Below are 12162 nucleotides of genomic sequence, written 5' to 3' on the forward strand. Positions count from 1 at the left end.
TCCACTGTCATTTAAATATTAATATTTATATTATATTATATATTGATGTAAATATTAACATTTATCACCCAGGGGTTGTGTTCTCTTGATAATGTTCTATTTTTTTAATCTCTGTGAAAAAATGTTTTATGAAGTGTGGAATTTATCTACTATACTGACATATTCTGCATTAATCTTTCTTTATATTGTGGTTGTCAATCACGGATACAATTTCAGAGAGTAGGAAATGAAGATTCAGCCTTTAACTCCTACACAATCCACAGTGTGTTTTTCCCCTCAGAATTGTCATAAAACCTGTTGTATTTTTAGATTTTTTAATTAACAGCTAAAGTCATATTCTAGTAATACTTTAATAATCTAGATTTCATATCTTTAGAGTAGAAGCCTGCATCATATTTAAAACCACTGCAGAGAGTTTGAGGTTTTCAATTTAATCTCATATTAAAAATTTTTGCACTCTGAAGCCTTTCATTTATTGCTTTAAAAAAATGTTGAAACTCAGAGTTCAAATGATTAAAAAAACTCTAAATCTGGATACAGTTAATGTAAACTTTGTATATCTCTGCAGATGACTTTCACTGCCCCTCATTGTCAATCAAGAGCATTGAGATAAGGACTGGAAAATCTTAAATATATGTTAATATTTATATAAACATATTAAATATATGTGTGTGTCACACATACACATACAGAGCAAGACAAAGAGCAAGAGAGGGACAGTAACTGTTTTCAGAATATCAAAAGTTCTGCTAATCGGCCCTTGTGCAGAAGCTTGTCCTCACTCTCCACACAGGAGAAACAGAATGAGCTTTAAGACAGAACTTCCTGCTGAATTAAATGTGTCCATTACTACTGACAGAATCAGTGAGGTTAAGCCCCTCTGAAGATGACAAGATTAATTGTCACTATTATGACACTAGAAATGAGATACTGGGATAAGATTTCATTACTGTATTATCATAGGTTTACTTGCTTGGCAAAGTTTCACTTAAGAAGGATGCGGAAATTCTGAACACGAGTTAGCATTTCCAGCACGATGGTACAAGACGTATTATTGAGTAAGTCAAAGATATGCCACAAACATAAATTTCAAGGAATGGCATAAGGCCAGGGTGGTGGCTCACATCTGTAACACCAGCACTTTGAGAGGCCGATGCAGGTGGATCACCTATGGTCAGAAGTTCAAGACCAGCCTGGCTAACATGGTGAAACCCTGTCTCTACTAACAATACAAAATTAGCCAGGCATGGTGGTGGGCACCTGTAGTCCCAGCTACACAGGAGGCTGAGGCAGGAGAATCGCTTGAACACGGGAGGCGGGGGTTACAGTGAGCCGAGATCGTGCCACTGCATTCCAGCCTGGGAGACAAGAGTGAGACTCCGTCTAAATAAATAAATAAGTATAAAAGGATGGCACGAATGCAAAACTCTGTGCACAACATGCTGCAGTGCAGCCTGCTGTCTGACAGAAACATCACGAAGATATAAACAGACTAAGAAAAAAAGTTTTAAAAGTCAAAGGGACAGGTAACTGAAAAATGGAATGCAATATGTAGGAAATGTTACTTTTTTATTTTTATTTTTTATTTATTTATTTATTTTTGAGACAGAGTCTCGCTCTGTTGCCCAGACTGGAGTGCAGTGGCACGATCTTGGCTCACCACAAGCTCTGCTTCCCGAGTTCATGCCATTCTCCTCCTTCAGCTTCCCAGAAATGCTGCTTTTTGAAAGTGACCATTCTTATGCTAATAACGTCATCCATGAGACAAGAACATGGTCAAAATATAATAGCGCATACCAAAAACAATACTGCCTTGTCCAAGTCAGTCCCATTAGTCCTGGCATGATTTCGATAGTACTCCTTTCAAAGAAAGAATGTCCCAATTTGAATGAAGAAAGCTATGTAATCATCCTAATCATGACAGCAGGATTAAGTCGTCAATTGTAGTAAAATCTTACAACAGATTATGATTGGCTGTGTAGTGACAAAATAATTGGAAAGTGGCAAAAACTGGTCATAGAGGGTCTCAGACTGTATTTGTTGCCTTGAAGACATCATGGGAGAATTAAACTTAATAAATGACCTCTTCCTGGATGAAATAGCCTTCTTAGACCAAATATTTCTGCAAGGTATGGATTGAATCTTCATACCAAGTCCAACGAATTTTGTCCTGCTGGAAACTAACTGAGAGGTAAATTAATAGGAATTAAGGTGAGATGAACAAGGTGAGTTGCAAAAGGGCAGGCTCAGATCCTGTTGTCTAAATTTTAGTATTTGCTCATGGTGATTTTTTTGTATTAATTTTAATATTTTAAAATAATGTATTAAAGCATTATTTATTTTGACTGTTAAGTTTTGTGCTTTCCCATTTAATTGTGTTCCTGAGGGGAGTACCTCACTTATCTCACCTTGTAACAGAGTCTATACAAGGTATACCTGGGATTAGATATAAAGAACAATGAAGTCAGCACGTGATATGAGGGCTTCTGTTCCAGCTACCTGAAACTAAGTTGCCCTCTTTTAGTGAGTTCAAAGCTGGGGATTCTGTAAATAGACATAGGGGCTGGGAGGTCCCTGCACAAAGAGGTCATATCTGTAAATTAAAGTTTGTGATTATAATAATCTTTTTTTTTTTTTTTTTTTTTTTTGAGATAGAGTCTTGCTCTGTCGCCCAGGTGGGAGTGCAGTGGCACAATCTCAGCTCACTGCAACCTCCGCCTCCTGGATTCAAGCGACTCTACTGCCTCAGCCTCCAGAGTAGTTGGGATTACAGGTGCCTACCACCACGCCCAGCTAATTTTTGTATTTTTAGGAGCGATGGGGTTTTGCCATGTTAGCCAAGCTGGTGTCAAACTCCTGACCTCAGGTGATCTGCCCGCCTTGGCTTTGAGAACAAGAACACCATGTCTGCTGGTGTGTTAGTCCATTTTGTGTTGCTATAAAGAAATATCTGAGACTAGGTAATTTATAAAGAAAAGAGGTTTATTTGGTTCAGGCTGTACAAAAAGTATAATGACAGTATCTGCTTTTGCTGAGTCCACAGGAAGCTTACAATCATTGCAGAAGGCAAAGTGGGAGCTGGTGTATCACATGGTAAGAGAGGGAGCAAGAGAGATGCCATTTCTTTATTTATTTATTTGAGACAGAGTCTCACTCTGTAGCCCCAGGTGGAGTGCAGTAGTGCAATCTCGGCTCACTGCAACCTCTGCCTCCAGGGCTCAAGCAATGCTTGTGCCTCAGCCTCCCGTGTAGCTGAGACTACAGGTGTGCGCCACCACATCTAGTTACTTTTTTGTATTTTAGTAGAGATGGGCTTTACCATGTTGCCCAGGGTGGTCTTGAACTCCTAAGCTCAATCAATCCGCCAGCCTCGGCCTCCCAAAGTGCTGGGATTACAGGCGTGAGCCACTGTGCCGGGCCTAGACTCCTTTAAACAACCAGCTTTTGTGTGAACTAATGCACAGAGGGCTTGTTCATTACCATGAAGAGGGCATCAAACCATTCATGAGGGCTCCACCCCATGACCCGAACACCTCCTACCAGGCTCCACCTCTAACATGGAGGATCACGTCTCACCATGAGATTTGGAAAGGACAGACATCCAAACTATATCAGCTGGTGGTTTGCCCTAAACTTTTCTCCCTGAAGTTTCCTTTTACAGAAATGAAGTTTGTCTTTATCTGATGTCAGCAGATTGGTGTTTGCTGTAGCCTGCTGTATGCCTTTAGTTTTTAAAATAGTCCACATTCTTCACCCTTCCCTGAAAATGTTGCTCTTACGTCAACATAACATGTCTAGTTTCATTCAGTGGTTGAAATTATAATATAGTACTCAGATTAGAGTTTACAGCTGTTGTCGTTAAATTTAGGTCATTCTAAATTTATAAGTTAGTTGGGAAGAAAAGAACTGCAAATTCTCAACCCTCATCTCCATTTCTGCCTCTCAGCACTCATATAAAATCATTACAGAAAAAGAAGGAATGCAGCAATAAAACAAGCTCATCTATAACAGGATTAATTTTTAACTCTTTAATTCACTTGTTTCTCATAGGAAGCTACATTAACATGACAGTTGTTTTTGAAAATGCATTGGCGCCGTATTTGAGAAGAGGAAATCGGACCCATGGTCTCTAAAGGACTTCTCAGCAACAATGGCCTGGGGCTGGTCATAAGCATCTTTGAGAAAAGGCTATGTCTGTGTGTACAACTGACCTGACTGACGTGCACATCAGTTCCCCTAACCACCATCCGGTCTGATAAAGTAAGCCACGTTGGTTGTCTCCCAAAGTTCTCTGTTCAAACCAGTAAACTTAGTTAAATAGGTTGTGAATAGGAAAATCCAAGAGTCACTGGGAAAAGATGTTACAAACTAAAATATTCATAGAAACATTTTTTATGAAAGCAAAAAAAGGAAAAATAAACAACTAAAATGCCTAAAAACCATAAAATGGATAAATAAAATGTGGCAGATGCATTCAGTGGAATATCACATAGCAGTGAAAATTAAGTACATTAATGACATGCATCAGCATGCCTGAATCTCAAAAACTCAAGTTGAACAATAATAGTTTTAAAAAAAAATCACAGAGTTAATATGTGTGTTCCAAGTCTATGAAGTCTTTAAAAAGAGGAAAAACAGGCCAGGTGTGGTGGCTTACACCTGTAATCCCAGCACTTTGGGAGGCAGAGACGGGCAGATCACAAGATAAGGAGACCCAGACCATCCTGGCTAACATGGTGAAACCCTGTCGCTACTAAAAATACAAAAAAATCACATGCATGACATGTGACATATATGTGAACTACATACAGTTCACAAAAACTAAATGTAGATAATGGTATGCAATCACACAAAAGCACTAATATATCAGTGTGTCTATACAAACATTTATGCCTAACTTATGACAATAAATATACTGTCAAATACCTGATCATCATTAAATCTAATATGTAGAATATTAAAATATGAAAGAGGATGCTGTATTTGTTGTTAGTCATTTTTCTCCAGTCTATTTTCTTTGGCATCATTTAACAAATCGGTAGATAACTTTCCTCCCATTCCTTTTAGTGTTTTAAAATCTTTTAAATGATAGCTCTTAGATAATTGACTTATATATTATTTTTAAAATGTTTTTCCTATGGGTTGCTGCAAATCTATCCTAAGTGGCAAAGTTTTAAAAACAATATGGGTCAACAGCATACAAAGCTCTGAAAATGAGAAAAGAAAATGACCAAACCTTTAAGATTCCTAGCATTATTCTGCATATCACCATAATGTTTGCTTGGAGGGAGGCAGGCGGTGAGCTGAACAACCTAATTTATATCTGATGTGCTCCCTGGCCATTAAGGGCAGAATGGGGGCTTGTGGACAGCAGTGCCTCTCGGCATTTCTCTTCACATTCCACAGGCTACAGCAAGTCACATGACAAATCCCGACTCCATTGTGTCAGGGATGTATAATCCTCTTACTTGGAGGACAGCAAATAATTGGGAACAGTAATACAATTTGGCACACAAAACAAATCTTCAGAGAGTGTCAGGGTCAAGAGAAGCATTTATCCAAGAAAAAGTTACTCTAAACTTGCAAAAAGATAAAAATCATTATGCTTGATTAGAAAAAATACAGGATTATTTTCTAATAATTTACTTGACTCCTGACAACATTTATAGGAGTGACATAAAGTCAGACTATTTATAGACTGTGAGTCTATAATTTTGCTAGGTCAGCCAGCAAAATTTAGAAATTATCATGACTCTGTAGTCCAGTGGTTTACAAGTCATAAAAGATATACTTTACAATGAAATAGACCACCAAGTAGAACAACAACAGACCACTGAAATAAACCATCAAATGGCATCCCATAATTTAGAGGTATGATGAAAAACGGAAAGAGTTGTAATTGCTTCTTCTAGAGGTGTCATTTGGTGCTTCTGTTAGAAGGGTTATGGAGGAGGCCGGGCACAGTGGCTCAGGCCTGTAATCCCAGCACTTTGGGAGGCCAAGGTGGGCAGACCACAAGATCAGGAGATCAAGATCATCCTGGCTAACACGGTGAAACCCCATCTCTACTAAAAATACAAAAAAATTGGCCGGGCGAGGTGGTGGGTGCCTGTAGTCCCAGCTACTCAGGAGGCTGAGGCGAAAGAATGGCGTGAACCCAGGAGGCGGAGCTTGCAGTGAAGGGAGATGGCGCCACTGCAGTACAGCCTGGGTGACAGAGTGAGACCTCATCACAAAAAAAAGGGCTGTGGAGGAAAAAGATGGCCAAAATAACTCCCCAAACTGTTTGACACAGTTTGATCTATTTCTAACACCTGGTGGCATTTTTACGGCATAACCTTTAAAAAGTCATTCTAGAATATCTTAATAGATGTACACATCCCTCTGCCTAACTTTTTATAGATGCTATTTGCCTACACAGTGAATGACATTGTATTTCAGCAGAATTTATCATTCAACTTTTAAAAACAAAGCTCCTGCATTTACATCCATTTTCCATATCTCTATGTCATAAAGATAATGAATTTAATTAGACGATTTTCTTTCAAATGTGTGCAGCTTCCTTCCACTTCCAAGTCTGAAAGAGGACATTCTATTTTATAGACCACACCATTGCCAAAGAGTGGACGCTGGAGCAAGTGGAAGATTCCACATAGTTTTACTTGCGGTACTCTAGAGACTAGTGGCAAGTGTCTTGGAGATGGCATGATAATACAAATAACTAAATATTACCGAGTTGTCACTGTATATGGCACTACGTTAAATGTTTCATAGGCATCACTCCTCATCACAACCATTTTTTAAAAATAGCTTTATTGGGATATAATTCACATATCATACAATTCATGCATTTAAAGCATACAATCCAGTGGCTTTTAGTATGTTCAGGGGTTGTGCAGCCATCACTACACTTACTTTTAGGACATTTTCATCACCCAAAAAAGAAACCCCATGACCTTTAGTACTCTTTCCTCATTTCTCTCCTCGTTCCATCTATCCTCTCCTCACCATCCCTCGGCCCCAGGTGATTGCTTATCTTCTTTCCGTCTCTATACATTTGCTTTTTCTGGACATTTAACTATCTAAGTGTAATTATATATCTTTCAGCCAGTATCTTCCCATTGCCACCAACATCCCAGTCTCTGGTAACAACGATTTTACTTTCTACTTCTATGACATAAACTTTATTTATCTATTTTTTTTTGAGATGAAGTCTAGCTCCTGTCACACTGGAGTGCAGTGGTGCAATCTCGGCTCACTGTAACCTCCACCTCCCGGGTTCAAGTGATTCTTCTTCCTCAGCCTCCCAAGTAGCTGGGATTACAGGCGTGTGCCACCAAGCCTGGCTAACTTTTGTATTTTCAGTAGAGATAGGATTTTGCCATGTTGACTAGGCTGTTCTCAAACTCCTGACCTAGGGTGATCCACCCTCCTCGGCCTCCCAAAGTGCTAGGATTACAGGCATGAGCCACCACACCCGGCCCAACTTTTAGATTCTACATATGAGTGAAATCATGCAATATTTCTCTTTCTTTGCCGAACTTATTTCACTTAACCTAATGTCCTCTGGGTTCATCGATGTTGTTGAACATAACAGGATTTCTCTGTGTTTTTTGGCTCAATAGTATTCCACTGCGTATATATACCACATCTGAAAAATCCATGTATTCATTGATGAACACTTAGGCTGATCGCATATCTTGGCTGTTGTAAGTAACACTGTAGTAAATGTGAAGATGTTTCTTTGACATACTGATTTCATTTTCTTTCTATATATGCCCACGAGTGAGATTGCTGGGTCATATTTAAGATTTTGAGGAACCTCCATAATGTTTTTCGTAATGGCTCTTCTACTCTACAACACAACCCATTCGAAAATCTCAGTTTAAAGACGGGAATTATGGTGGATTAGCCATTCATCCATGGTCACGCAGCCAGCAAAGTTCAGAGCCGGGTCAGGAATATCACCTGTCCTCTGCCTCACCTTGAATCATTTCTTGTGTTGCCTTGCAGGGAGGGTGATGCCTGCCCCCTCATGTGTCAGTCTGTTAAGTCCAGTAGTGAAGGAAAGTGTTCACATGTCCATATGCATTGCAGATGAAGGGAGTATGGAAGCTTTGAGGGAGAAATTGCTCTCTTTCTTTCTGTCCTTTTTTTTTTTTTTTGAGACGGGGTCTTGTTCTGTCGCCAGGCTGGAGTGCAGTGGCACAATCTCACCTCACTGCAACCTCTTAACTCCCTGGTTCAAGAGATTCTCCTGCCTCAGCCTCCCAAGTAGCTGGGATTACAGGCACGCACCACCACGCCCAGCTAATTTTTGTATCTTTAGTAGAGATGGGGTTTCACCATGTTGGCCAAGATGGTTTCGATCTCCTAACCTCATGATCTGCCCACCTCGGCCTCCCAAAGTGTCTGTCCCTTCTTCATTCACCAGCCACAATGACACACAGAACATAGCGGGAGGAAAATAGTTTATATTTATTCCTAAGAAAAGAAACTTCTGTAACCATTCTAAATTTCCAGAAAAACTTATTGTGAGTGCTAAACTAATATTATCCTGACCTAGGACAAATTGCCAACTCCTAGGGGTGAGATTTATAGGAGAAAACCATGTCTACGCTTGAGGCGAGTGCTTAGTAGAGATACAATAGCCAGTTGCTATTATTTCAAGGTTTGTCTGTCTCTAAATATTGCCTGCTTAGGTCTGACTATGCTAAGATTAGTGATAATCTGCTCTGAATTAAAGGTTTAGATGCGCTTTTCCCAGGATAAAATTAAGTTTGGGGACTTTCTCTTTTCCTGGGAGCAAAAGCCTCAGAAACTAAGTGTGCCATATGCTGGAACATGGAAACATTCCAATAGCCAGAAGTAGAGGGAAGACAAAAATGGCTTCCCTAAAGCAAGGCAAATCAGAGACAGCCAGTCCTGTGGCCACCACTAATCACTTGTAAATGAACACTGCGAGGTGTTTCAAAAGCCCTCATTCTGACTCTGCCTGATCTGTTACTGAAATGTTAATTATATGCCTAATCTTCTCTTGCAGGCAAAGGCAACAGAGTTGCTAAAAATGATAGCGGGTAAAAGTCTCCAAGGAGAGGTAAGGAGTAAATGGAGCTGGGAGGGAATGGTGTCTCTCAGGACAGAGCCTGGCTCATTGAAAGGGGATAGTCGTACCCTATAAGGGATACCTCCCAGTGTGATCAGGTCTTCTCTGATTTCTTTTTATGAGAAAGCAGAAATCTGATGTTTTTAAATGAGAAATTGGAGTTTTACAAGTTAGCAAAACTGTGCTGTGCTGGGAAAACAGAATAAACCTGAAGGCCAGAGGTGTGCTGGGGCAGTCATTTACAGAATCAGAGCAACTACTTAGCTAGAGCATCATGTGTTTTAATAAGAACAGGGACTACTGTGCTTGTAAATGTCTTTATGCCTTCTAAACGTCCTTTCTCCTCAAGTCTATAACGTGACATGGGATGGCAAAGTATTTTTTGGCAGGAACTATTGCGTTGAATATCTTAACCCATTTGTGTTGCTATAAAAAAATTCCTGTGCCGGGCGCGGTGGCTCACATCTGTAATCCCAGCACTTTGGGAGGCCGAGGTGGGTGGATCACAAGGTCAGGAGTTCAAGACCAGCCTGACCAAGATGGTGACACACCATCTCTACTAAAAATACACACACACAAATTAGCCGGGCACGGTGGTGGGCGCTTGTAATCCCAGCTACCCTGGAGGCTGAGGCAGAGAATTGCTTGAACACGGGAGGCAGAGGTTGCAATGAGCTGATGTGGTGCCACTGCACTCCAGCCTGGGCGACAGAGCGAGACTGAGTCTCAAAAAAAAAAATTTCCTGAAACTTAAAAATGTATATTAAAAAAAGATTTTGCAGCCCATACAGGAAGAATGGCACCAGCATCTACTCAGCTTCTGCTGAATTCCTCAGGTTGCTTCCACACATGGCAGAAGGCAAAGGGAAGCCAGCGTGTAGTGAGATCACATAGTGAGAAAACAGGCGAGAGAGGGGAAGGGGGCTCCAGGCTCTTCACAGCAACTAGCTTTCTTGGGAACTAACAGAGAGAGCGCATTCATCCCCTCTCCCCAGGGAGGCCAGCAATCTTTTCATGAGGCATCTGCTCCCATGACCCTAACGCCTCCCATTAGGCCCCACCTCCAACACTGGGATTCAAATTTCAACATGAGGTTTAGGAGACAAACATCCAGGCTATGTCACTGGATCCCTAATAGGCTGAAGTAATGTGTTAAAAATAAGTTGTAAATAATTACATGCAAAAACACGTAGCATTTTGGAAACTTTGCAAGATAATGAAAATATTTATCTGGATTTTAACTTAATTCACTCCATATTCTACACAAACATATTTTTAAAAGATAATAAAATAGTTGAGACATTAATATATGTTAGATAACCAATCTACATCCTCAAGAGCTAAGAAAGTGTTAAGTTGCCCTTTCTTAATAAAACAAAATTTATGATGATAACTGGTTTTTTTTTTTGTTTGTTTGTTTGTTTATTGAGACAGAGTCTTGCTCTGTTGCCCAGGTTGTAGTGATCATGGCTCACTGCAGCCTTGACCTCCTGGGCTCGAGTGATTCTTCCACCTCAGCCTTTGGAGTAGCTGGGACTACAGGCACATGCCACCATATCTGGTTATTTTTTGTAGAGGTTGTGTTTTACCATGTTGCCCAGGCTGGTCTCAAACTCCTGGGCTCAAGCAATCTGCCTACCTTGACCTTCCAAGTGCTGGGCTTATAGCCTTGAGCCACTGTGCCTGGCCTATGACGATAACTTTTTAAAAGACAAAATTAGAACAAATTTTGTTATAGATGTAATTGGCTTCTATTTGTGATTCATGAATCAGGGGAGCCTTCATTCTACAAAATAGGATGAGAGCTTCCACAGACAATGGAAGAACAGTAGGTTTTGTAAAATGAGAACAATTAAACAAAACAACAGACAAAAAGCTGATTGGTTAACATCAGGTTAATCCAGGTTAATTTGTTGTAAGGGTTAAAGCAGAGGGGAGTTCCTTTTTGCACTGACTCATGTAGACTGGAAGTTCCTGTCTTCAGAAAAAACTGCTCTGTTCTGGGACCTGTCTAGTTTCTTAAAGTTTCAGTTTGATTATGTGGCATTTAGCATAAGTGACTACATTTTTGTTGAGTCTGATCTACTGGGGCCTAGTGCAGGATCAGTCTAAAACAATGGCCTCCCATAATTTTTATTTAACATAGCACATGAATAAAAATGTGATTATTTAAAAAGTTATTATAATACATTTTGATAAATTTGGTCAAAGTCATATCTCAAATTTAATTATCAAATTATCTCAAATTTAATTGGTTGCAGTATATGTGTCATTTATTTCAAAAATCTTGGCCAACAGTGAAATGAAAACCTGTTTCACAAATCACAGTTTAGTTTATTTTCAAATTCAAATGTTACTTGCTTCACTGACTCTAACAAAAGTAAATGTTTCAAAATAATGCAAAAAAAAGAGGTTTGTAAAGTTGGTAAGAAAATATTTGCTGAGCAAATAATCAGATGTTTATTATCTTACCTATGTCATTTCTTATATATTTACATTCACATTGATTTGTATTAGCTATCAAGTTAATCATGTTAAAAAATATGGTACCACAATGAATTGTGTTTGATGTTGAAATTAATATTTAAAGATTTAAAAATTATGAGAGAGTATTCTGTGTTATTTCACACTTAACTGGTGATGTCTTAAAGATTTCTTGCTACAAACTAGTTTTAAAAGACATGAGTTTTATGGGCATTGCATGCATTGCATTGATAAAAGCAGCATTGCATAGGTATTTAACACCAGGCCATGATTGAAACGGCTTCAGAAGACATCATGATGAACTACATACGGAGTAATGGCAAGTTTACTATAAAATTAACATTCTCAGTTGTCACAAGAAATCTGACAGTCACTAAAATGGCAAGTACTGTGTTCTATTTGTGTCCTTTTCAAACATGATTGATAAGAATTTGTTACCTTATTAGCATGTCATAAGTAGACAGCAAAGTATGTTTTAAATTTGAAAATTATTGTTTTCTGCTCATGTTCTACTTTCAGCAATGTACATGGTGATAGTAATGAAAGCAGCCATGAGAATACTCTATTTTCTT

The 12162-nt window shown here is 39.3% G+C and overlaps 1 long non-coding RNA gene across 4 annotated transcripts in view; it reads left to right on the forward strand.

Annotated features, from left to right (window-relative positions):
* The window catches only part of LOC102137919 (uncharacterized), a 226383-nt gene extending 214677 nt beyond the window's left edge, over positions 1–11706 (forward strand). For all 4 annotated transcript variants that reach the window (XR_010581653.2, XR_010581654.2, XR_001485471.4 and 1 more), the window contains exons 3-4: positions 4051–4260; positions 9044–11706. This is a non-coding gene — a long non-coding RNA (uncharacterized lncRNA). The remainder of the gene's footprint in view (positions 1–4050; positions 4261–9043) is intronic.
* Positions 11707–12162: the final 456 nt, after the last annotated feature.

This window comes from Macaca fascicularis, chromosome 15 (genome assembly GCF_037993035.2).
Source record: "Macaca fascicularis isolate 582-1 chromosome 15, T2T-MFA8v1.1".
Classification (NCBI taxonomy): Eukaryota; Metazoa; Chordata; class Mammalia; order Primates; family Cercopithecidae; genus Macaca; species Macaca fascicularis.